Source organism: Chinchilla lanigera, unplaced genomic scaffold (genome assembly GCF_000276665.1).
Source record: "Chinchilla lanigera isolate Chin_1 unplaced genomic scaffold, ChiLan1.0 scaffold00156, whole genome shotgun sequence".
NCBI lineage: Eukaryota > Metazoa > Chordata > Mammalia > Rodentia > Chinchillidae > Chinchilla > Chinchilla lanigera.
In genome coordinates this window covers 452,419-479,709 of record NW_004955557.1, presented here as the reverse complement: position 1 = coordinate 479,709, position 27,291 = coordinate 452,419, and the positions used below count along the sequence as shown (strand labels likewise).

General features: G+C 40.2%; 1 long non-coding RNA gene across 2 annotated transcripts; it reads left to right on the top strand.

The window, feature by feature from the left end:
* LOC102017922 lies at positions 1 to 25,538 on the top strand. 2 transcript variants are annotated; one of them, XR_001232319.1, is made up of 9 exons: positions 1 to 99; positions 2,141 to 2,262; positions 3,720 to 3,799; positions 3,918 to 4,005; positions 22,293 to 22,386; positions 23,210 to 23,269; positions 23,847 to 23,909; positions 24,248 to 24,306; positions 25,165 to 25,538. It is a non-coding gene; the product is annotated as an uncharacterized LOC102017922 (long non-coding RNA). The 2 variants fall into 2 exon arrangements; XR_264980.2 differs by having other exon boundaries at positions 24,248 to 25,538.
* Positions 25,539 to 27,291: the final 1,753 nt, after the last annotated feature.

Below are 27,291 nucleotides of genomic sequence, written 5' to 3'. Positions count from 1 at the left end.
TGATGCTGGAATCTTTAACAATCCCTCCTGGCAGAGAGAATCACTGGACTGGAAGCATCTAGACCTTTCCTTCCGGCTTTGATTCTCTGTTTGTATGAGGTAATGCATTTTAAAATATATCTTAAACTGGGTCCTATATGTTTCAAGAGTGGTGGTGGTAGAGGTGATAATGATAGTATGATGCCCTGTTGCATTTGTACCATACTTCAACATCCAGGTTCATCCCCTAAGCTCTTTACCCCTCATTCCTTAGAAATTTCTCTTAAGGCCTGCAAGACAAGAGATGGTGTAGGAGTAGGTAAATTAGATGAGGCAGGCTGTTCCAGGTGGTTAACAGAGAAGCCACAGAAGACTGCAGAAAAATGAGAGAATAGGCACTTTCTAGTATTAAAGAATCAGAGGGAAGAAAAGCTCACTGTGGGCTGGGAGTTGCGGCACTTGAAAGAATCACTAGTGTTAGTGGTTGTGGCTGGGTACTGAAGAATGGGAGGATTTAAACACTTCCCAGCAAAAGCGAGAGGATATGAGGGGTGAACGTGAAGTTTAGGCACAAAGGGAGGGAAAAAAGATCATGTAACCTCAGCTTGTGTCGTTGTTAAAATTAGAATAAACCAGTTTATCCAGGTTTCTGAGTGATTATATGGGCGTTGACTATAATTCTATTCTTGTCCTTCTCACTCTAGACACCATAAAGGTAAAAAAGTGAATATGGGTGACAATATAGGGAGGACATAGACTCTGTTACATAAATTAAAAATTAAGTAATTAAAATATTTAGACTTTAATTTAGTAACAAATTGTATTTTAGCACACTTCCAAAGTAATCTCAATACTCTGGACATTATGGGTGAGTAAAGTATTTTATATAAGGTGATAAAGTTAATGGGTGACCTGGGACTGGAATCCAGGTCTCCTAGCTTCTAGTCTAGCTTTTCCCTTGTAATATGTATTTGCCCTGAGGCAATTCAGAGTTTAGGAAGAGTGCTTGAGGTGTAGCTGAAAGATGGCTAGGGTAGTACTATTGAGAATATGGAATGCCAGCCTGAAGCCTTTGGAGTTTTTACTGTAGGTAGCAGGATGCTGCTGAAGTTTCTGGAGCAGAAGTGTCTTACCATGTGTAATTGGGGAAGGTTGCTCTAACGGGTGGCATAACAATACCTGGGGGATTAGAGTGGGACAATATTTGGAGAAAGCAAAACAACTGAATAGTAACTCATTGTAGGTTAGAAATGCCACAGACTCTCTCCCCGCTTCTGATGCTATGAGTACATTTGTGTTTTTAACAGAATAAATGATTGAGCTTCAACACTGAGCCTTTCCTCTGGGATTGCAGACATTAGTGATGGGGATATTTGGGAGGTGGAGTCTTCCTGGCCCTGGAACGTAACACTGTAGAGGCATCTCCTCCTTCAGCTGCATTTAGACTAGACCTTGCTAAACCACAGTGCTGCTTTCTGCTCTACACATGCATTTTGCACTCAGGTTTGAATGTGTTATAATCCCAGGGTTCACAGTTTAGGGAGTACCTGGCTCTTTCATTTGCTCCTGTCACAAAACCCCAGGCTGAGAGATATTGCTTATACATGTAACCATGTCAGTTGTATCACCCAGTCAGTTCTGGAGACCCTAGCTACAACAAACAATCTCATAGTTTATACCTTCTAAGGTTTCTCTCATTTTCATTATCTCATTTGCTTCTCACAATAGATTTGTGAGTTGGGCAGGGCTTATTATGCTCAAAATTCGTAAGATGAAATTGAAGGCCAGAGTGGGGGAAATAATTCATCATGCAGCCAGTGAGTGCCACAGCCCACCTCTCCTGCCTTCTGGGTAATGTTCTATGCTTATACTTGTGCTGTTTCAGTTGGGGGGATCATATTGAAAATTTGCTCAGACTTCAGGCCATGCCCAGATTTGGGTGTGGAAAGTGAAAGTCAGGAGACCAGATTTCTCTTCATTTTTATCCAGGGCTTCTCCCTTGGTAACATGTTGCTTCCTCCCTTCTAATCACTGTACCTGTTTATCCACAGCTTTGAACCCTCATTCTGTCTGATGCCAGTGATACCCTGGGTGAGAATATAGTATCTTTTCCTGCAGTCTGACATGTTTTCTTTTCCCATCTTATAATCTTATCTTCTAGATAGCTACAGCAAAGGTGCAGCTGAGTGACTTCCTTTCCTTGAAGCACCCCAAGTGAGGCTCACAGCCTCGGATTTACTTTGGATAAAAGCACGAAAAGCCAACCATTGACTCAGAGACAAGGTCAGCACTACACACAGCAGCCTTTAAAATGTGGATGGCACAGGATCTTTGGCTGAAGCTGTTTTAGTTGAACTGTTCCAGGGCTCTGATTGGGTCTTTATTATAAGCCAAAGGCAACACCAACCAGAGTAGTATCAGCCCAGCTTTCAGAGTTCATACAATGTCATGCTGTCTGAATTTTCATCATGAATGTTCCTGAGATTCAAATGCAAAGGCAACTGGGCTGATTTCAACTGGAAAATATTCCTGCCATCTCAACATTCTCTGGAATAACCTGCTTGCAGCTGTCATGGGGTGGCCCCCTCCCTGCAGTGTGTGGCTTTTCCAAGACTCGAACTCCAGGGATCTGGAGGGGAAGAAGGGGAGGGGGCCCAGATTCTGTGACAGCCAGCATCCCCTGCCCTGACTCTGTGTGTGCCTGGCTGCTGCTTGCATTTCTCAGGCCTGGAATTTAGTCTCTGGGGTTGGGGGTATGGGTAGGGCAAAGGGGTTCATGTAACAAATTCCTGCTGGACAGATTCATGCTTCCAGCTGGTTGCATTTCTTTTACTAATTGGCTTCCACCAGGAAGAAGTCATCTTGTGATGGAGAAGCGTATACCCTTGGACAGACACTCCAGCTGACTTGGGTTGGGGTTGTGCGGAGAGAGCTGGGTTCAGGTCCTGGGTCTGCCATTAACTTGCATTGCAGCTTTAAGCAAGGGAGTCAGTACCACCTTGTGTCTCTCCTTTTTCATTTGAAGTGGAATTACTGATTCCTATTGCTCACATTTTTAGAGTAAAAATAAGGTGTGGAGGACCTGGATGAATGTGCTAGTAGAAATAGAGGACTGCTAAGAATTTATTCTAAACTCTCCTAGACCCAGGAAACTAAGCGAGTTGCTCTTCTTTTCTTTGCTGCTGTCCTGTGGTGTTGGTAGAATGACATAGTATGAGTAAATTTCTAGGGATTTATATGATCACAGAGTAAGAGGAAAATCATAGAGTAAGCAGCAGCATAACCTGATATGAGAGATAACCTAAAATCCTATCAGGTCCTAAAGTCTTATCAATGAGACAATTTCTAGTTGGCTGGAAGCAAAGTTTGGTGATAGTGGAGGCAAGATGTAAACACCTGGGGTGTCAGGAAGGTAGAGGTTGCCAAAGACAAATGTTCCTCCCTCTTTCCTACTCCAGATGCTGCCTTCATTAATGCCCCAGGCTGCCAGACTTTTGACCTAGATTTGTTATCTGTAAGCCCATAATTTTCTTTAGTTAAGAATAGGCCTTCGGCTCTGTACATCTGGAAGTGAGTATCAGAGAACAAAAAGCCTCCACCCTGAGGTCAGAGCTCACATTGGTTCTACCATGCTCTAGTATTCCTGTGCCTGACTTACTAGCCTTCTGAGATCTAAAAATGATTTGTCCAGTATGACAGCCATCAACGAGATTATCATCCTTGCTTTGCTTTTGGCCTAGATAACTGAATGGATCTGAATGGATCTTCATGGTGAAGAAGAAAGAAGAAAAGAGAAGAGGACAGAAAAGGACAAGACAGGGTAAGACAAAATAGAAAAGAGAAGAAAAGCAAAAAAGGTTAAGCTTGTGAGAACTCAGAGCTCATAACCTCTCAAGAGCAGGATAAGGCATTAATTATTTACAAGATATCCTTTACAGAGCACAAAAAGAAAGAAAGGAGGAAAGAAAAAAGGAAGAAAGAAAGAAAATCTGGGAAAGTGTGATGGACTAGGCTCCTATTCACTTGGTAAGTACATACAGGCCTTTGCAATGAGCCTATACCCTTGCATTATTCTTGGGCTTCCTGTTTGATAGCCCAAGTACAATTGGAAAGAGTACGCTGGGAAGAATATTCAAAGGAATTGTTTTCACTGGGCGCCTCCCTTAAGTATGGAGGGAAGCATAACTGAAGTTACTGTATCTGTTTGACAAAGAAAGAAGCAAAGGTTTAGGGGAAATCGGGAGCCCATGCCTGCATATTCAGCACTCTTGGGAGGCTGACAAAGGACAATCATGTTTGAGCCCAGCCTGGGCGACTTAGTGATTTAAGAAGATTCTGTCTCATCAAAAACAAAGACCAGGGGTGGAACTCAGTGTCAAGGCCCTGGACTCAATTCCCTGTACCACAAAATAAAAGCAAATAAAAAATTAAGGATACTTCATTTAAAATATAGTGTGGGATCAGTAATATTGAAATCAGGGTCAGCAGTGCTATAAGTCATGTCTGAAGCTTACCCAACGCATGTAGTTTCTCTGTAACACATATCGCAGCCTTTGTGAGCTTGGAAACACTGGATAGCACTACACTTCAAGGACTACGTTCAGGAAACTCAATAAAAATGTGGAAAAGTGGCATGAAACAGGACCACGAAAAGGTCACTTATTTATAATGTGATAGTTGAAACAAAGAGTTAGAGCTGCAGCCAGGAGTGGTGACCCACCCCTGCCTTCCCAACATCCTAGAAGGCTGATGTAGGAGGATCTCAGGTTTGAGTCAAGCCTGTGCAACTTAGCAATGTGGTGAGATACCGTCTGAAAACAAAAAAATAAGAAACAATTGACAGTGTAGCTCAGTGTGAAGGACTTGGGTTCAATTCCCAGCACCACACACACACACACACACACACAGAGACAGAGAGAGAGAGAGAGAGAGAGAGAGAGAGAGAGAGAGAGAGAATCAGTGAATCAAGCAATAAATAAAAGAAAAGGAAATAAAAGCAAAGAAATGAAAATAGAGAAGAAAAGAGAAGAGGACAGGAAAGGGCAGGACAGGACAGGACAAAATAGAAAAGAAAAAAAGATTAAGGCAGAGCAGGGCTAGAAATGAGTATAGTGGACAATGCAAATCTTAGGCCATTGTTCATGTATTGCCTGATGAGCATGACAGTGACGTGAACACTGATTCTGGCTTTACAAATAAAACTTGCTGGGTAGGCAAATTTGTAAACATGCATTGCATGTGTGAAGACTGATTATATTTATCATATCATAATGCAAATTATATTTTACTATTCAATTGTAGTTTACTTTGGTTCCTCTTTTTGCTGATTTTCAGGTTTTTTTATTTTTACGTATACAAATATGTAACCCTTTCCTTACTTGAAAATTTTTTTATTAGTACATATTTGCAGTACCTAATGATTGCATTCATTGAGGGGAGTTGCTACATGTATAACACATCTTAATTCTTTTTCTTTTACGGGAAAAGAAGGAAAAAATGGAAAGAAAGCTTCTCTACATAAGGATGGGGAGAAGGGTTGAAAGGAGGGTAGGGGAATGGGAAAAAATGAATCAAGATATCATGTCCCCATGATGAATATGGTCATTATGTATTCCTAAAATGCACCAATAAACTTAACTGCTTAAAAAACTTTTTCCTTCTCTACTCCTCCCCACCCTACCTGCTCCTTCCAACTCTTGTTCCCTTTTCCATTTGCAAAAGTCCTATTTTCTGTTTTCAGTTTTTTCTTATTCAACTCTTTTTATCCATTGCCTTTCCCTCCCTCTCCCTCCATCTCTCTTTCCCCTATCCTTTGAAAAATCTTCTCCTACTTCCTGTTGATATGGGGGAAAGAAAGTCCCCACCTGCTAGAGATCTGGTAAGAGTTCTTGTTCTCTGAAATGGAAGAATGAATTTTAAGAACAACAGAGGTTAAGAGCAGAATATATTCACTGGAGGAAAGAAAGGTTCTGCCCAAGAGACAGACACAAGGGGTCCCAAATGGGTTGCCAAGAAACGTGCCTTTTCTAGGGATTTTTATAGAGCAAATCCATGACATGAGGCGAGTCCAAGTGGAAAAAATGGGAAATCAAGAGGTGGGTTTAAGGTGGGACAAAATTACGGTCAACCAATAAGATTACAAGTTTAACTGCTCAGGTAAAATTCATTAAAGTGGAATAAAATAGGGAAGGAGTCATACAGCAAGCAGGAATGAATACAGAACAGGGGCTTTTCCTGTATGGGGTTGAGTTAGGGGCTTTTCCTGGCTTTCTCAAGGAGATAGATACCATGTATTGTTTCTGTTGTTTTCCTGTTGTTTTGATTTTGTCTTCATTGCTGTTTTGTTAGTTTTTTAATTTTTAAAATAAAAAATAGAATATCAATCCCTGGTGTTTATCCTTAGGAAGCATGTGGGTGCCTTCTTTTCATATTTTGTCATGAGGTCTGGCCCACAGCTGAAGTGCCTGTCTCTCCCACAGTTGCAAGGTATGTCGTCTTCTGCACTGCCTCCTTAGAAGGCCTAGCCCCATCTGACTGCCTAAATATTTTATCTAACTCATTTGTCTACAAACTGTGTATGTATCTTCCATTTGACCAGAGAGAGACAGAGACAGAGAGATAGATAGACAGAGACAGAGAGAGAGAAACAGAGACAAAGACAGAGAGAGTGAGAGAAACAGGCAGAGAGATAGAGAGCTTCCCACATAAGAGAAACCGTGCAATACTGAATCTCATATGTCTGACTTAATTTAAAATTACAGCCTCAAGGTGTATCTATTTACCTAAGAATGCCTCTTGCTTACCTTTCTTTGTGGCAGAGTAGTACTCCAGTGTGTATGTCATAGTACTTATGTCCATCCAGAAAGGAAATAATGTATTCATTTACATTTTCTTCTATTTCTTTTAACTCTTTAGGATTCTTCAAAAATCTCCTTAATACACCAGAAATTTATCTTGATGCTTGGTGCATCTAATCATTTGGGGAGGTAACAAACCACACCCAGCAATCAACGACTCTCATCCCTTGAGCACTGCATCATTCCTGCTGCCAATGAAGTGCCAGGCAGGGCCCTTGCAGAGCACCTAAGAAACTTACAAACAATGGCAAGGCAAGGGGAAAGATTCTTGCCTTTCCCATTAAATCCAAGTGCTCAATATCAAGAGATGAGAAGGAGCTGGGAATATCCCACAGCCGCCTCGTGACTGCATTGCTCAGGGAAGCAAGGCACCGTGGGCCTAGAAGCCTGGTCACTGCCAGCGACAAGAAGGGTGGGATGCAGATCTCTCTATGCCACACGAAAGTATTAGAGTACTGTCAAGGACAACCTGCGTTACAGTCACCTGAACTGCTCATTAGAACAAAGATAACCGAGTCTCACTGAAGACCTCCTGAGTCAGAATATCAGTGGCGAGTACCCAGAACCTGCATCTCTATTCAGGTTTTCAAAATTGTGGTAAAATACAGGTGAGATAAAATTTACAATTTTCACCTCTTTAAGTGTGCATTTCTGCAGCATGAAGTCCATTCCAGTATTGCATACCCGTCACCATCATCCATCTCCGGAACCTTTTTGTCTTCCTGAATTGACACTGCAGACCCAAATAAACTCCAGGGCCGTCAAATACTAACTTCCCAGCCTCCTTCCTAGTCCCCACTTGCAGTAGCTACTACTTTCTGTCTCTAGGAATTTGACCAGTCTACGGAGATCCTATAAGTAGAATCATGCAATGTTTGTCTTTTTGGATAAAATCAGACTTTGCAAGGGAGCAAACTGTAGGTGCTAAAGCATATCTCTATCTACATAACATCTTCAATCACTTACTATTTTAGCAAACCTAAGTGTGGTCTGGGGATTGCAAGGGTTTCCAAGCCCCTTTCAGAGGGTCCAGGGTCAAAATGACAAAATGCTAAGAAGGCAAAATGACAAAATGCTAAGAAGAAATGCTCATTTTCTCATGAGTGGAGTTTTGCAGAGGCTGTGTGGCAAAAGTCTCAATGAGGAGAAAGAATACAGCTCTCTTTTATTACGTCAAGAAAGTAAAGAGAGCTACAAAAATTTAAACACAGCCACTTTGAAAAATGTAGTGATTTTTTCATTAAGATACATGTTTTTATACTAACAAATATGTTTTGGACTTACTGTTATTTTTACTAAACAGTAAATTCTTATTTATTTTATATCGTCACATGGAAAATACCAGTAGATGTAAACTGCATAAACAAAAACTTTTGAGAATCCTAAAAAAAATTTTAAGAATATGATAGGATTCTAAAAGCGAGCTGGAGAACTGTCACATTATGTTAACCTTCTCCATGGTAAAGGGTACCCAGAGAGGCACGGAATCAGCATTTTAATAAGTTTCCCAAGTGAAGCTTTTGCACATTAGCGTTTGAGATTTGCTGCCACATACAATTCCTATTTCACAGAGAATGTGGGTGAATAATATGGCCCAGCAGTAGTCCCTGTTAAGAGTTAGGCAACTTTATCAACAATACATGAGCCAGTGCTGTTGAGGTAGGATAGAAGATACAGATATATACATATATCCCCCCGAGTACAGTGCATCACTCCCTTGAGGGCCCCACTCTGTTTTGTCTGACTACATACTTCTTTAACTCTGCCAAATAAAAGTCCATTATCCTTTTCACTGACACGTCCTGAAATTGGTTTTCTGTGACAAGAGTCAAGGACCTAGTCTGCCCAGTGTGGTGGCGCACACCCTGGCATCCCAGCACTCTGGAAACATGAGGCAGGAGAATCATAAGTTTGAGCCCAGTTAGGAAACTTAATGAGACCCTGTTTCAAACATTAACAATGGAGTGAGGGAGATTTGGGCTGGGGTTGTAGCCCAATGTAAAGGCCCTGGCTTCGATCCCTAGTACAAAAAATAAAAAGTAAAAAAAATAAAAATAACAAAGCAAAACAAAACAACTACTCAGTTTGCTGAGTTGTAATCCCCATCTTTTCATTGGTGAAATGCCTTACAGCCTGTCCAGGGATGACACTCAGAAAAAAAATGAGTTACAGAAATGTTTGGCCACGTCGTGAAAAGAAGAGTATCCACAATGAAAGAGGGGATTACCTTGCTCTAACTACAGCCCGCATTATCGTTCGGTGTTTATCTTTACAACACTACATATTAAGAGTGACAAGGCCAAAGCAGGCCAGGTAGCACATGGCTGAGATTCCACTACTCTGGTGGCTGAGGTTGACGGGGAGGCAGGAGGATGGAAAGTTTGAGGCCAGCCTGGGCCGTATAGAGAGTTCAAAGCCAGCCTGAAGCACATAGTGAGCCCTTGTCCCAGCCTCCCTATGAAAGTAGTAAAACCAATGTATGATATGTCCTCAAAGGTTCACCCAGCTGATCTAGAGGCTGAAATGCAAGACAAGTAATGTCTAGTGATGTCAAATCTAGACAATTGAATATCTTACGTAACATGAATATTTTAACTGTACACAAGGCTTCCCACGCCAAGACTCAAGCCTCTCTTGCACCTAGTTATGACTCTGAGAAGGTTCTGCCCAGTGGACATGGTGTATACAATTTTTCAGTTGCCTCTTACTTCTCGTTTTTCTCTTCCTGATAGGAATCTTGGTGTGATGTTAGGATCTAGGGCAGCTGATTTGTTTTTGTTTCTGTTTTTGTTTTGTTTTGTTTTTCTGATTTAGACAAGCTCTTGCCATGTATTTCAGAGTGGCTTGAACTTACTCTGTAGTGTACAGGCTGCCTTGAACTATCATTGATCCTCCGGCCTCAGCCACCTAAATGCCGAGATTGCAGGCGTGTGGCACCATGCCTGGACTAGGGCAGCCAATTTGTATCATGTACTAGAAGTTACGTGCTAAGTATAATGTAACAAAAACATGGAAACTTTGGTTCTCAACAGTATTAAGCCACCATTATACTGACTCAATATTTACTGGGTGACTAATATATGCAGGGTGGTGTTCTAGGTACCAGAGATAGGTCAGTAAATAAAACAATATTCCTTGCCATCCTGGAGCTTAACTTATTGCTGGAGGGCAGTTGTGAAAAACAGATAAAACATATCATGTTTCATGGTGTTAAGTGCTGAGAAGAAAAAGAAAACAGCCAGGCATAGGTCATACGTTAAGGTTAAATTTTAGATAGAGTTGGAGAATCAGAATGACATGATGAGCAAAGGAAATACTGTGGGAATGGAGAGGCAGTAAAAAAATAAGCATTTTGAGCTTGGAAAATGTTGACTCACTTAGCAAAAATTGATACAGCAGTTGGGCTGCTTCACTTCAGTTCTACTAGCATTGAAATAGTCCTCAAAAAGTGTTCAAGGCTCAAAACTGATGGGAGAATCCAAGTGTCTTTTAACTGTGGGGACAAGTGGGAAATGTAAGTGTAAATGCTGAAACAGCTAAGAAAAGTGAACATGCAATCCTAGATAAAATAAGACAGCTTAAGTACAGCAGAAAGGGGTGAGGCAAGGAGCAGACCTGGATTTAGGCTAGGAATGTGGTTTGTGACTGGACAGTTTTCTTTGTCTCTGGGTTCTAGTTACCTCATCTACAAGTGAGAATACTTGGTTGGGTAGATGACACTTGGTTGAGCAGATGCCCTTTGGCACACCAGGCATGTAGAAGGCCCAGTTAGGGGGTGCAGAGGAAGGGGAGAAGGACAGGCAGGGCTAATGATCACCTCTCTGCTTCATCAGAGTCTGTCACTGGGCAGTATGATCTTCGCATACCTGCTAGTTCAGATCTTCCTTCCCTGTACTGGCCGACTTTCCTCATTCTACTTCACCGTCCATTCATAGATTTGTGGGAGGTTTCTTGAGTGATAATGGTGTCACAGAAATAAGGAAGGATTAAAAGAGAGGGCCATAGCTTGTGACAGTTTTCTATCAGTGAATTCACACGACAAAGAAGACTCCTTGGGCTTGGGTGTTGGGGCTGCTTCTGTGGTGCTGGTTACTCAACAATGGGCCTTTCCAATTAGGCCACGCTTGATGTTGACAGTATGTTCCACATGTTTAGCCTTAACTCACAGTCTCAATTGCTGTAGAATATCTGAGCTGTAGTTAACCAGTCAGGACTGCCTTGTCTATTCACGGCAGTGGGCTATCTCATACAAGCTACAGCGTATGAAAGTTTTTGAGTTGATAGTAACGTTCTTAATGAATGTAGCATTAGAGATGTCTGGAATTTCACTGTTACTTGTCCCTTTTTTTAGTTGCTCATAAGTGACATGAAATTGATATGTCAAGTACCATGGGTAACAATTTTTTCTTCTGTATGCTACATTGTGTTCTACATAGTGTTCTTCAGAATCTCAGCGAAGTTTCAGACGAATCCTTCCAGGGTTGATAGGACTTAGATTCTTACATTTCATAGATTGTACCTCTTCTTCCTTTAAGGCCCAGCTTGAGCTTTATCTCCTCTTTGACAATTTCATCCACATCCTTGGTCTTGCAACTTCCCAGCAACCACAGTTCTTAAACACTATTTTCCATGTGTAGTCACACCATCATTGTTTGAACCTCCAATTTTTTGTGTTTGAATATTTATTTTCCCTCAGTAAGCCACCGCCACTTCTCACTGGTTTTCCTATTTCAACCCTTACTGCCCTCTCTACAGTCTAGTCTCAAAAGAGAAGCTAGAACATTCCTTTTTAAGATATGAGTCATAACATGTCACTTCCTGTGACTCAGACCCTTACAATGGTTCCAAGTCTCATTCAAAATAAAATTCAGTATTTCAACAATGGCCTACAAGGCTCTTCTATGCTCTTCACTCTGCCTGTTACCTTTCAGACTTCCTCTCTTATTACGCTTTCCTTACTTGCTCTGCTGCAGCTACATTGGCCTTCTTGAGTACACATTGGACCCTATTTCTCAACTGTCCCTTCTTCCTGGAAATATAAATGTATTTATATCAGGCTCTCTCTTTTCATGTCTCTAATAAAATGGTACATTATAAAAGAGGCCTTTCTATTTCATTCACTGGCCTACTACAAGTTTGGTTGTTTATTGGATTACAGTCTGTCCTACCACACTAGAATGTAAGCTGTTTGAGAAAAAGTACTTTGTTCTGTTCAATACTATCACCCCAGCAACTAGAACAGTGTTCAATATATAGTAAACATTAACAATATGTTAGATGAATAAGTAAATAATACCATAAAGCCTTAAGGAAAATTCTATTTAATTCCTCCATTCATGTTCCCCATGCTAGATAAACTTGTGTTAATCAAACAAATGGAACCTTAGAGTTCCACCTTAGCTGCAAGTGCCCTTAGAGACTTTCTAATCTACTTCTCTCATGAACTAGATAGTAAGACTTAGAGGAAAAGTTTGCCAGCTGCCTTTAGCAAGTTGTTGGCAGAGTCAGAATAAGAATTTGTTATGTGGGTATAGATTCACAGATCTTCCCACTGCACTCTGCTCCTTATACATGCTGGTTTTATTTGCCAACTACAGGACACAAGTGAGGCACTGCCATTCTGCAGAATTAAGTCCTGAATAAATTAAGAAGGAAGTAGAAGAATTTGGCTTTTCCATAGACAGGAGCGTTCCTGTACATTTTTTTCACTGATTTTGAAGGACAGAATAAGTGGACCAAATATCTCATAGTTACCTAATCTATTAAACCTTAAATAACAGAATAATTCAATACATCAATTAGTAGGCCTTTCTGAATGCACGGGAAGCACCCAGACCTGTGCTAGCTACTTCAGTAGCACTGAAACCTTCAATAGGGCTCTCTAGGGGTATTCTAACAGTAGAGGCAAGATTCATCTGCTTCAAAGAAGCAGAGGACACATTGTGAAATATACGCAGGAAGTACTACTGAGAATAGTGGGAGGCCACTGAGACCTAAAGCAGAATGCATTATGGAGGAAAAGACGTATCTTTGCACCTTTTCATATTTGAAGCTGGGGGCTGGGGATTTAGCTCAGCGGCAAAAGCGCCTGCCTGGCAAGCGCAAGGTCGTGAGTTCGGTTCCCGGTACCGGAGAAGAACAAAACAAAACAAAACAAACCAAAACAAACAAACAAACAAAAAACCATATTTGAAGCTGTATTCTTTGTTTTCCTTCACTCAGAAGTGCTCACTTGCATCCATGGACATGACCCTATCTCCTCAGTTCTCCATGGAAGGATGATATGTTTGATGTAGTTGTCAGGTCTCTTTTATCTCCCTCCCCTGCTCCTGCCCCCACCCAATGAGGTGTATTTTCAGTTCAATGCATGTTTATGGACCATCCTGAGGGTTCCAGGCACTGATCCAGGGACCTGGAATAAGAAGGAGATGAATATGGTATAGTAGCTTGCTTTACTGCATCAGAACTTAATAGGATTATAAGATAATTCAGTTTATTTTACAAAGTCAGTTTTTTATATCCCCTTCATTTAAAAAATAAGATTCAAAATCGCAACTTCTGCCTGTTAACAAATTGTTATGAGTAGCCAGATGAGAGAGGGATGATGTGAAGAGTCAACCAAAGCTTCTGATACTAGATAAGATTTGAATTGAACTTAAAGGATAATTAAGAGTCTTATAGAGACTCAGGCATTGGGGGGTTATTTATATCCCCGTGCTTGAGGGAAGTTATTTAAGACAAATGGACTAGCACACAAAAGTGTTATTCCATTTGTCTAGAGCAGGTGTGGAAAATGCCTGGCGTGGTCACCACTATCAGCTTTACCCACTGCTCTTAGAAGAAATTGTTAATCAGACATGTTCTTTTCCAGCGAACCAGGATGTCATTTACAGTCCGTCTAAATACAGTGTTTCAAATAGCCGCTTGCAGGCAATTTGAATTAATTCATGGTGTGAGACATATTTGCCTTCCTTCATGCCTCATGGTTCAGCTCTGGGGAAGTTGAGAATTTTTGGAGGCATTTTGTTAGTGTGCATTCTAATGATCTACTTTTGTTTCTTTGTTTCGTGTTGAGGCTTCTGAGTTTATTGTAGTAGAAACTTTTGTTTCTAGCAGGGAGATCTCTTTAGTTAATGTTTACTTTGCAGTTGTGTCCTTTGAATGTAGTTAACTATTGGCCTTTGCGTTTGTCCCAGGGTCCAAATACTTCCATTTACTTGAGATGGACGCATGTTTGGCCCAGTACCCAGTTCTCCAAGAACAGTATTTTTCATGATCCCAAGGCAAACTAGATAATGGCATGTCAAGAAAATTACTTAATAACAATAGCTATGTCACCTTGGGTATAGTAATAAAATCAACAACATTTATAACAGTAAATATAAACTAAATGTAGACAAATCCTAAGGACCAATAAAGCACCTATCTTGTCTATAGATAAGAAATCTGTAATTATAATATGAGCACTAAGACAAATCATATATTGACCTACATACACACCTACTAAATTGAACAATGTTACCTCTATTAAAATAGCACAGTATTCAACAGCAATAGCATAAAGTTAACTGTGTATCTGGAGATTCATAAATCTTAGCAGTTATACTAGTAAAGGTAGAGGGGGTAGGGAAACAGAAAATGAAAAAAGCAAAATTTGAAAAATTAATTAATGAGCTATGAAAACAAGGACAGAAAATTAAGATAGTAGTCTTATTGAGGAATAAAAGGTAACAATGGTGATAGAGAACAGTCACTAGAAAGAACAAGAAAAAGAAGAAAAAAACCAGCAAAACCAGGAAATGACAGAAAGATGAAAAGAAAGACAAAAAAAATTGGAAAGGAAAATGATAAAAGACCAAAAAGAAACAAAAAGAAGAGAAAAAGGTGGGAGAAACCCCCCAACCCCCAAAAAGCCCATTGAAGGAAAGATGAAAATAATATAAAATAGAAAAGTCATAAATAGATTGAGGGAAAGAAAAAATTCCTATTTTATTGAATTACTGGTTTCTTTCCATGATCTGAAGTCTTGTGATCCAGCCAGTGATGATTTTTCATGCCTAGCTTTAGGGCCTGTGGGTCTTTGAGATGCCCTCCGTGGACTAGAGGTCTCTCTGTTCATTCTGCGCAGACCGTGGTTACTCTTCATCCAAGGCATGTCCTTGCTCCTGTTGGTAGGTGGAGGACACAATCAGCTCTCTGTTCTGTGCTGCATGTAGGCTGCAAAGCAAGGATTTGAGTGGGCTGTTGGACTTAATGTTGAGTGTCGTGGAATACGATTGCTCCCTTCCCTCCTCGGGTGTTGTCCTCATCTAGAATCTAGTCAGTTGGTTAGTCTTCTCTCCTGCCCCATGCTGTGCCCCCTTGGGGGTATGGAGCTGCTCTTCCAGCGCCCGTCTGCTCTCTCACATGGAGGTGGAGTGCCACTCCTCCAGTGTAGGTTTGCTGTGTCACATAGAGTCAATGCGCCAGTCTTCGTGTTGCTAGTCTCTGGTCTGTAATTTTTCTTTTTCTTCTCTTTTTTTTTTAATTTTAAAGAGCCAAAAAAAAAAAAAAAACAACCAAAAAACCAACAAAAATGTACAGAATTTCAAAACAAGATGATAGGAAATTAACAATGGTTATTATATTGCATATTGTTATTTTCAAAGTAGTTGCTCTGGTCTGTATTTTTAAAGCTGCCTTTCCAATAGCATGGAGTGATGCCAAGGAGACTTTCACTTTAATACTTAAGAAAAGAGATGATTGCCCAGGAAGAAAGGATAAACTGGGGAGACATTAACTGAGACAGATAGAAAAGTAGTAGTGCCAGAAGCTGGGTGCCCTGAGGATATCTGAAAGAGGGAGAAAGAAGGAGGTGAAAGAGGAAGGTTGGTGTATCAGGAAAGATTTACATGAATAGAATTTGAGCCATTGAGAAAAGGGTGGAAGGAGGCTATTTGTGACCTCTGGATTAGCATGAGCAAAAATGTAAAGTTATAAAAGTCACAGAGCTTGTATGAAAAGCAGTGAGTAGTTCAATTTGACAAGCCTTAGTTCGGCATTCTGAGGCGACTTTTCCCCCCATCATCTTCCTCATTCCTAGGTGACGGCTCATGAAGCATAAATTGGTGTTAATATTAACGGAAGTGTGCCTGAATGAGGAAGGCATGTACAGTGACACTCTCTGCAGGGCTCTGAAGAATCCTCTATTTATCCCCAGGCACAAAGGATTCTGAAAAAACCCTCTTTCAACTAAATGCATTATAAATTACCCCAACTTTTCCACAAGATATCATGTTCATAAATTGCTGTCTCAGTTAAATTTTCTCCTTACAACAGCTTTGTAAGGTATGTTTATAATTGCCCTAATTTTGAAGGTAAAGAAATCAAGGTTTAGAGAGGCTACTTGACTTGTCAAATTATACTGGGCTAGTAATTGACCAAGACAAGCTCAGATCCATGACTTCTACCATTATTTTCAAATCCTAGATATTTCAATTTCCCAAGGAGATTGATTACCATCAAATTTAATCCATTATTTTCAGGGGGATTTAATAATAATTCATTTAAAAAACTTTCTGAGCAGCTCTTCTACTTTAGGCCCTGTGCTAGGTCCATGGGATGCACAGACTGAGAAAACACAATTATTGCCCTCAAGAAACTCATAGTGTTGTGAGAAATACAGGCATATATAGCCATAATCACAAGTCAATGGGAAAAAATGTTCATAGTAAAATGTGTACAATGGTATGGGAGTTTAGAATAAGTGGAAACTATTATACCGAAAGGAATTGGCATTTGAAAACAGCCAAGCCATCAGTTAACACAATTATGTTTCTGTGATAGAATTGCAGACATGGAGGTGGGATGCAAAGAAAATAATCGAATGGGTTTATTTTGGGGGATTTCTAGAAAATATCTTTGTCTTCCTCTGATAGTAGTTAGTTGACTGCATTTGTGGTACCCATCACTGTACTGTCTGGGCTGGCTCCATTTGGGCTCAGGTGTTGTCCTAGTAACCTTTGCCTTGACTTCTATTGGGTTTGGTGCAGTATGTTGGTTGCAGGGAAAACGGAATGAGTATTGATGTACACAGCTGTTCTACATGCTCCTGGAACTGTTGTAGGTCAAGATCCTGATTCTTCAGAACCTATAGCACCAATAGGGCTTGTCAGGCATCATTCTGACTATCAGAAGGAGAGTATTGAAATGACTTTGACTGAGTGATTAATACTTACTTTTACTTTAGATCAGGACACACTTAATGGAGGTTCACTTTACATAATAGGCATTTTGTAAGACACTACAGATTTATATCACATTGGAAAGGCATGCTATACTTTAAAGTTATGTACACATGTCTCTGAGTACAAAGGATGGAGGAATAAATTGTCTTTTGTGGATTAGAGCAATCTTCAGTGGGAAATTGACATTGGAACTGGGTTTGAATGGATGGGTATACTCAGCATTGTGCTAAGAGATTTAGGAAAGTAACTCTTACTAAGGATGTTTTACTTGAAAATTACTAAAAAACTCAAATAGACTAAAACAAAAGGGATTTATTGGCTCATAAAACAAGAAAGTTCAGAGGTTGGACAGGCTTCAAGCACGGTTCAGTCAGGACTCTGGCCCCTTTTCTCTGTGATTATCTTGACTGCCCTCCTCTGTATGTTGGCCTCTGGCTTGCTTTCCTTAGGACAATAGTGAGAATGAGGGTTATTTTATATTCCATTGGTTAAAGGATATTGCTTGTTACACTATAACACAAAGATAAAACTTAATGATCAAAATAACTAAAATTTAGGGTAAGATTTTACCAGGCATGGAAGGTCTACTAACTTTCCATCGCTGGACAAAACACCTGGACAAAATAATTTAAAGAGGGAAATATTTATTTTGGCTTTTAGTTTCAGAAGTCTCAGGCCATGATTGATAGAAACCCTATTGGCCTTAGGCCTTTGGTGAGGCAGAGAATCATGGTGGGGAGTGCGTGGTGGAGGAACTGCTTACTCAACAGCAGCCAGAAGCAGGGGTGGGGCTGGGTACAAGTATTCTTTCAAGCACATGAGTAGTCTACTCCTCCAACTAGCCCCTACCTCCTTCTGTGTCCACTGCCACCTACTAGCCCAATAGCTATGAACCCATCAGTAGATGAATCCATTGAGGATGTTAGAGCCCTCATGATCCAGTCACCCCCCCAAAGGCCCTGCCTCTGATCAGTGCTGCACTGGGGACCAAGCCTTGAACGTACGAGCTTTTGGTGGACTTTTCAGATCTGAACCATAATGAGAAGTCTCCCAAGAATTTGTCTAAACAAAGTTGAAAAGTTAAAATAGTTTGAAAGGAAGCCAGAATTTAGCTTTATGTTTTATGTTTGTTTTTTACTTTCAAGTGACAACCATTTTCCTATGCCTCCTATGGTATGGGTGGTGATTTAGAGACTAATAAATTCTGAACTTGTATAATAGGAATGCTATTTACATAGCATACAAAGATCCCTTGTCCTATCAAGGCATTCTTCACAGTGGGTGCATGCAATGTATGCAAAGCCAATTATGGGAAAGCAATACTGTAAATAGTTTAAGAACACAGTCCTTATAGTATTCCACTATTGGGTTCACATATCATGTGTGTGCATCCGGCAAATTAATCTTTTAGAACCTTAGTTTCCCTAGAAATGGAAACAATACTAAGACATACCTTATAACATCTGAGGATTACATAAAACAATCCAAGTAACATATATAGCAAAGGTTCCCAAGAGGTTTTTGGTTCAGTACACCCTTATGTATCAGTAATTATTTTTTCCCTCAGCAGGCCTAAACCCAAAGAAATATGTAACATTTCTGTTTATTGAGTAGTTGTATATAAAAAGCTTAGGGGTAGTTAACAAAGTGTATTGCCCTAAAAAATTTAAAGTATCGCCCTTTTTTGGTTTTGATTTTTTCAAAATAGGGTTTGTTTTCTACCCTTGAACTCATGAAATCCCTGGCTAGTCTCGAACTCATGGAAATCCTACTGCTTCAGCCTTGCTAGTGCTGGGATTATAGGTGTGCATCACCACATCCAGCAAATAGTTTAAAATATCTTGAAGTACCCTTGAGCACTGACTATCATCCTGGGGGGCTTTGGTGAACAAACATTGCTAGCCACACAGTCAGTGCTATTTACATGATAGCTATTATTGTTGTGAAATGTCTGTGATTACTAGTAGGGAAGACCTGAGTATCAGGAACATAGTTTGTAAAAATTATTTCTTTATGTACAGACAAGAAAACTTCATAATCAGGATGGTGCCATTTTCTAGCTTTGTTACTACCAAAAGTTTTCCCACTCCCAGATGAGATTTCTGTATGTTAGATCAAAAGTATTTTCTTTTGTGGTAGGCTAAGACTTCACCTCTCTCCTTTTCTTTCTCCTTTCTCCTTTTCCTCTTCCCATGTCTGTCTTAGGCACAACCTGGCCCCTGCTCCCTGCCCCCTCATGATAGGGGAGCCTGACTACTTAATTCAGGAAGACTGATGGATTCCACATTTTAAAAAATTCTCAGCTTGGACTCTGAGCCAGGAAGAACATACTGATAGCTCATTCCTGTATGCCTTCTTTTCTCCCTGAAGAGAGCCTGTGGGCATGGGTACCCTCCAGAGGAGGAAGGGGGTAGATGTGTGTGAGGGTGATGGTAAGCTTCTGTAATTCAGGCTTATGGGAGATCCTTGACTTTTTCCTAGAGGCTAGAGATCATTTAGCGTTCTATTTTGATTGTTTAGATTCAGTGAAGGGAAAGCTGATGTTTGAGAAATGAGAAAGAACTAAATAGCAGACCTGTCTATGCACTGTTGACTCTGGACCTTGGTGCTGGCCAGCAAAGTTCAGGAGCGGCTGGTTGGCTTGTTGCCCTGGCAAGCAGCATTTGCTTTGGTCACTGGGGGAAAGATCACGTTGTGAAAAGCCACCCATTCAGGCCAAGGGCCTATTTTCATCTTGAATCTATTGAGTCCAGCCGGAAGGTTGGGTCCAGGATCAACAGAGGCCATGGAAAATGGGACTGCATGCCTGGAAGCCAGAACTGTGGGCTTTGTCTTTCTGACCAGGACATTTAGCCCTGATCCCATAAAGGCAGGCACAATGGGAATCCAGGGACATTATGGCATTAGGACCATTTCTTCATGGTTATTGTAGTCTAGTCCTGGCTAGAAATCTCTTATGATCTCTTTCCTCTGTGAGGTCAAGGTCTTTCTGGGGAAATGGGACATCCAGGCCCATTTTCCTTGGCCTCTGTTGACAGACTCATTTTATGCCCTTAAGGTAGAAATCCCTTCAGACTAACCAGAAATAACTTCTTTGGTTCACTATAGGATATTGGCCTCTAATCACATTGTGTTTATATGATTTGAACCTGAATGACCAGAATGACATGAACTTCTGAGACAAGTACAACTTATCTAAAGCTGAGATAGAACTAGGATAATCTCTGGAAGGATTAATCATCTCCATCAATCTTGGCTGTTACTTTTTGTCACCTAAAACTGCCCAAGTCCAAATCCTGGTGGTAGCTCCTCTCTTGCTTTCAGAATGGCCAAGCAACAGTATTTGGTGTTCAAGGCCTTTTAGTCTGATCTCAGACTTCCCAGGCATTATTCATTCTTCTTAGAGACTTCTAGATTTCCACCCAAGCTAAATCTTGTCCTTTTCCTCTGGAGTCCATGGGAAGTGACTTGAAGTTATTATGAATTCTGAGGACTTTGATACGAGTCCCTTCCCTCCTCTTGGGAATGTGTGATTCTATGTCAGATCTCTTCACTTTTTTATACCTACCATTCCCATTTCACTTTTACTTAAGCAGAATCCTATTGAAAACTGATTCCTTTTTGTTCTAGATCTGGAGTCAGGAAATTTATTGTAAAATGGACCAGATGGTGAATATTTTAGGCTTTAAGAGTCAGAGTATCTTTGATACAACTACTCAACTCTGCTTTGGTGACAGGAAAGCAGCCATAGATGTATGTAAATGAATGAGCATGACTGTATTCCAACCAAATTATCTATGAACTGCAATTTGATGTTCATATAATTTTTCATCTATTACAAAATACTATCCTTTTGATTTTCATCAACCATTTAAAAATTTAAAAACTATTCTTAGCTCACAGTCTGCACAAAAAATAGGCAGTGGATATGGCCTGCAAACTCAGGTTTGCCAATCTCTGCTCTAGAAGACAACTCACATTACTGGACAGAAAATATGAGGGAGAAATTTTGGCCAGTATAAAAAACAATCACTAGAGTTACAAGAAACTCTGAAAGGATTCCAAGAAGTTAGAACTTATCTAAATACCTTTTCAAAAAAGGTATTCAAGCACCAATTGCTAGGGGTGTCATAGGAGGACTCAAAGGCAAATTTTATGTGTAGGGTTGTGCTTTTGTCAATGTTGCTTCTTCCATTTGACGAACATTTCCAAATCATTTTTCTCCTTTTTAGTTTTGAAAGTTTTTTTGTCTTTCATCCCTATGCGCCTAGCATTTGATGATAATATCTCAGTTTACACCCTAATTTTTTCATGTGTATACATCTTATTTCTCTTCCAAAAACTCAGGGGGTAATGTCAAAAAGGCAAGGTTGATTAAGCAGCTGTTGCCCTGTTCCCTAGCAACCATCTGGAGTAGCTGAGAATTTCTGCAGAGGCCTTTGTGGAAAGATGGTCTGACTCAGCCGTCAGGCAGAATAAAGAACAGATGAGATAATATATGTAAATAGCATTTATTAACCATAAGACAGGGTTTGATTCTGTCTTACAAAGCGTTGTATCTTCTTTTACCATAAGGGATTTAAATTTGCTTTAAGAAATGTCAGCTCCTTTAACTCCCCTCTCTTCCACAGTGGTTTGGTCCTGCTTCTTAGAATAGCATAGCATTTCTGTCAACAGTGAAATCCTGTTTACAGATTACTAGGCCCTTTATGTTCTTACTCTTTGCTCTTCTTGTCGGACCCTTTCTCACAGTGGTTTGAAAGCACCTTATAGGAAAGCATCCCTGTTCAGTCCCCTATATATCTCAGTGGTTTGATCCTGTCTGGAGAACATGGATGTCCTCCCCCCTCCTTTCTTGCACCAATGATTTGATCCTGCGTCATTGAGGATCCGTTTCTTTTAGGCCCTCCCCCGGGGTCCACAGTGGTTTGATCCTGCCTCTCTGGCTATTAGGTTCTGTCTCATTTCCTCTCCAGGATCACCACCACAAATGGTATAGTCCTTAAGCATCAGATTCTTTTTTTTGCCCCCCCTAAGGTTTTCTGAGCAGATTTGTAGCAGCTTCATCTCGTTCTTGATTCACCCTGATCACCTCAGTGGCTTATTAATGCATTAGTAATATAAAATTGGCCCAAATGGGTTTTAAACTGTCAGAAGTTGCTCTTGATCAATTAAAATCTTTTCTGACAAGGAAAAATCAGATCTGACCAGTTGAAACCTGTTTGACCAGTTTAAGCTAATTCTGCAGACCTGGAGCCTGAGATCCATAAACCCAGGAAGATGGCTGAAGATCATGCTGGATTAAAGCCAAAGCAAGGAACCAGGTACTTACAGAAGTTGAAAGTAAGCTGAGAACTAGGGAAAAAAAAAACAGATTAAATAAGGAGGCATGAAAATACAGGGAGTCAGGGTTGGTTGAGGGAAGGTTCAGAAGAGGTTACTTATGCTCACTTAAAATTTTTTTTTGAGAGGTGAGAGACCATTTTGAGGAGGTAATGCAGGGTTTGGGTGTCTGCCTTGGATTGTCTGGGAAGCAGTATGTGTGGTGACACCACCCAGTTACCTCATCTGGCTAGAGCTGAGACTGGACTGTCTGTGGCCCTAGTGATTTGTGGCTTTGCAAGCCAGCTCCTGGGGCCATTCATTGGGTCTGGTCTCACCTAAGGCTGGAACTGCTAAAATTCTAAGCCAAGAGTGATGTCCTTCTCACCCCTCTAATTGGGGATAATCACAATGCTGTCCAGTGATTTAGGAATCCTACTTAAGTTAGTAGGAGGCAGTGGCAAATTAGAAAAAGAGCTAACTAGAATATGTAGGCCATAAAGTGAATCAGTCAATTAATTAGAATAGAGTTGAGGGGTTTGCCTTACAAATTTTTAGAGAGACGTGCAGAAGGTTAGGGTTAGGGTTATGGTCAGGGGTAACTTTAGTATCTAACCTCTCCTCCATAGCACTAGTTATCTATCTTCTTGGTTTGTAGCCTGATGTGGAGATTGGACTGTGATGTCTGGATCTCTCCCTGTTGGCTGTGTTTCTGTTCTTCTTGGGACTGTAGTGTGAAGGGTAGGGGCTGAAAAACATGGAGGATGAAAAAATGAAATTTTTATAGACCACGGCATTTCTAATTTGTGTGTAAACTCTCTGCAGTGGGACAGTGGGCAGACCAGATGCTTTGATGACATGTGACGTAATGCTGCAAGACTGAAGGTAGGATTGGAGCTGTGTTTGGTGCAGTATGTCTTCACATCTTTTCTGTAGATCACTGAGGCTCTGTGACTGTTTACCTGTGAGATAAAAAGGAAAAGTTTCATGGAATGGAATAGGGAATTGGCTTCCTAGAAGGGAAACTGATCCTTTTGTGAAAGTACTTGGCTTAGGATGTCTTTTAGGAAGGTGGCTTCAGTTAGTCACTGTCTTTTTTTGAAAAAGGATGGCAGCCATTTTAGTCAGAGCAGCTGAATGGTAGTTCCAAATGTTGAGGTAGTAAAAATTCAGAAGGTTTGGAGTCAGACAATCCAGGCTTTCAGTCCTGACTCTGCTATTTGCTATATGTACCTGAACAAATTCTCTAACCTCCAAGAGACTTGCTTTCCTTATTTGTAAAATAAAATTAATATCATCTGCCCTAAAAGATAAACACTTTGGAGTTTAATGCCTTTTGGTACAAAGTAGCTGCCATTCAACATTTTTGCTTCATAAAACTGGATTGTGTGCTAGCAAATATTTTTGTATATGGGAACAATAAACTGTTTTACTTGATAAAGACCATTTGTTATGTTTTCAGCAGTTTCCCCCAAATGAAGCTACTGAACTATCTTGAGGAGCAACGGTTGAACTGTTCATTGAGGTACTTAAACTCTAATGCATAATAGAGATGTGAATGGTTGTTATTTTTATAATAATATCACTGAAGTAGAACTTACAAAAATACACAGCATAAAATATCTTTCAGTGTTGCAAACTCACTGACTGCTCTGATTCTAAATTCAGTTTTGCTCTACTTTACTTTGCACCTGTGACTATCAGAGGTCCTGAGATGTGGTGTGCAGCACTGTAAACCCACAGTGAGGGACAAAATGTGTGTATGTGTGTGTGAGTGTGTGAGAGAGAGAGAGAGAGAGAGAGAGAGAGAGAGAGAGATGTCAGAGATATTGGTGTGAATATGTTGGAATTATCTTATTGCAGGACAAGCCTGGGGTACCTCACCTGGACTGTGTTACACTTCCTGGAAGGAGCAGCACTGGGTAAAGGAACAACAGGAAAGGCAATGATGTGGGCCGTCAAGAATGTAGACATCCTGATTCTGTCTTTCACAGTTGACAAGGATTGGTGCCAGATAATGCAGTAAAACCTCGGCTTGAAAAATTAAACTTCAATATGTTTTGGCCGTAATAGTCCCATTAGGAAGCTGTGTCTTATATTCACTTTGGTGGGCTGGGAAACATGACCTTTTTCACAATTATTGGATTAGTAGAAGTAGGTCTATTATAGTTATAATGTACTTAAATTGCAACAAGGAGCATGCCAAGGACTTCTTTTTAAAACACCCTGGTGAACAAAATGGAGGAAATATGAGTTTGATCATTGTTCCTTTAGTTGAATTTTGAAAATTTAAGTACTAATTTTATTGAGCACTTACTATGTGACAGGTGTTGTATTGAAGATTTTATGTGCATTAATCAATTAATCTTCATAAAACCCTACAAACTCTGCATTACTAACTCCATCATCCAGATGAGGTAACCATTTGGAAAGGATGTTAATTATTAATTCTGTTTCCCTGGAGCAGGAATTCTTCCCAAGTGTGGAAGAGGAGGCCATACTTGCTACAGGATTTATCAGATTCACTTGGATAAGAGTTTTTCTTTCAAAGCATAAAGCGCTTAACCTTCGTTTTAGTTTCCCTCTTAGAAAACCTGCATCTCATCACCTTGGATATCTCAAATGTTTTTTAAGCTCTAATTGATGTGCACGGGTGGTTGCAAGCTCTGTCAGATACACTGAGGTGGGAAAAAGGTTGAGCTTTACTACGGCAAAGGGATGCCCTTGATGGTAAGCTGTAAGACTCTGTACCTATTTCTGTCTTGGTTTCAACATTATAGTTAATGTCTTCACTGGAGATGTAGAAAAGTTTGCCAATCAAGTGTTATAAGAGAACTGCAATGAGAGAGGAAGTAATACGCTGGATGAAAGAATCAGGACTCTAAGAAGAATTCACTAGACTACAAAGATGGCCCATAAACAACAAAATAAACTTAATAAAAGTAAGTGTGGCCTCCAGTACTAGTTTCACAAAATAAACAAAAATTTTAAAACCAGTAACTCTACAGGTTGGATACATGTTTAATGTGGTTGCCAAAAATGTTAGTGGGAATTTAGGTTGCAACAATAACTGTATAGAGTCTAGAATACAGGAGGTGATTATTGTACTTTTTTCTGAGTTTATAGATGCCACACCTCAATCAAGTCCTCTGCTCTGTTATGGCAGTTGTCTTAAAAAAGACAAAACAGAATTTAGAAAGCAAACTCTAGTCTAGAGGGTGAAATGGGGTATGATTGCTGTCTTCCAGTATCTTTCAGTTTGTCATGAGAAAGGGTGGTATCTGTATGTTTTGACCCTTTGGAACAAAATTAGGATTACTGGATGGAAGTTACAGCAGAGCTGACTCAAGGTGAAATGGGAGTGTGGGAAGGGAATGAGCTCCATGTTATGGGAAGCATCTAAGCAGAAGCTGGATGACTACGTATTAGTGACTTGAACTTGCTATCTGACCTCAGTTCTGCAGAATGAGAATCACCGTAGGCATTTCTTGTGTATTTGTTGATCAGAAAGTAGAGGTAAAATGTGAACCTTGATAATAACTAGGACATCCAAGGATACACTGGGGTTGATAGTCAAGGCAGGAGACATTTACTAAACACCCTGTATATATACCTGCTGCTTTTACATACATTATTTCTTGGTGAATTATATTATTAATATTTTTTAATAGATGAGAAAACCAAGGTTTAGAAAGGTTAAGTGACTTGCCCAAGTTCACGCAGTTAGTAATTTACCTGGTGGTAAACCATCAGAAGCCCCCATTGGGAAATATATCACAGAAAGTTTACTTTTTACCTGATCAATTCTTCAGTTTAGTAAAGCAGTGGTATTGCCCGAGCCAAGGCAGGCCTGTGTGGACAAGTGCGTCATGCTGGGCTGGGTGCCTGGAGTAGATGAGAATATCATGAAGATATATGATCAGCCTGTAGTCCAGCAGGTCCTGAAGGATGGTGTTGGAAAACAGCTGAGCTATTACACAGGCTAAATGGTATGAGTGTTTATTCACAATGTCTGTACCTTATATGGAACACTGTCTTCCATAGACTCTAAGAAATGGCACATCTGTAAGAGGACATAGAAGTCTTCTTTTTAAAAGAGCAGGAAACTATGGATGAGAGAAAGGACTTTTAGCTTCTTTGGGTATGAGAGTGCCAATAATTTCTTTTTAAAATGTATTATAGAAAACTTGAGAATACAGCTTTGTAGAGCAGATTTGTTTTTTCAGAAATAACCAATTCCCCTGTGAAACTTGGTACTTTGTTTTAGACTTACAAACTAAATATGTAGCAGTGTAGTATTTTCCCTATTGTTATAGAAACGATGTGATAAGAATGGAAAGAACATGAAATTTAGAGTCAGTCATATAGGGTTTCTTTGCTGAAACGGGGGAAGCTCTTTAAGGACAGTAAGCTTCAGATTCTTTATTCATAAAAGTGAGAATAATAGTTTGATTTTAGCACTGTAGAATGGGAGGTGCCTGTGAAAAGTCCAAGTGGAGAGAGCCAGGAAGAGCTAAAAATTAGGAGAATGATCCTACCTGGATGTAGATAAAAATTTGAGAATAAGTAGCCAAAGGGGAGTTATATAAAGCAATATGTATGGATAGCACTGCTTAGGAAGAGGGATTTCTTGCACATGACATGCCTTAGGGTGAGGTTGAAAGTCATGTTACAAAAAATATTCAATTTTATATACTTGACATCGCTAGACATTACTTATTTTGCATTTCAGCCTCTTGATCAGCTGGGTGAACCTTTGAGGACCTATCATATATTGGTTTTACTACTTTCATAGGGAGGCTGGGACAAGGGCTCACTATGTGCTTCAGGCTGGTTTTGAACTCTCTAAATGGCCCAGGCTGGCCTCAAACTTTCCATCCTCCTGCCTCCCCGTCACCCTCAGCCAC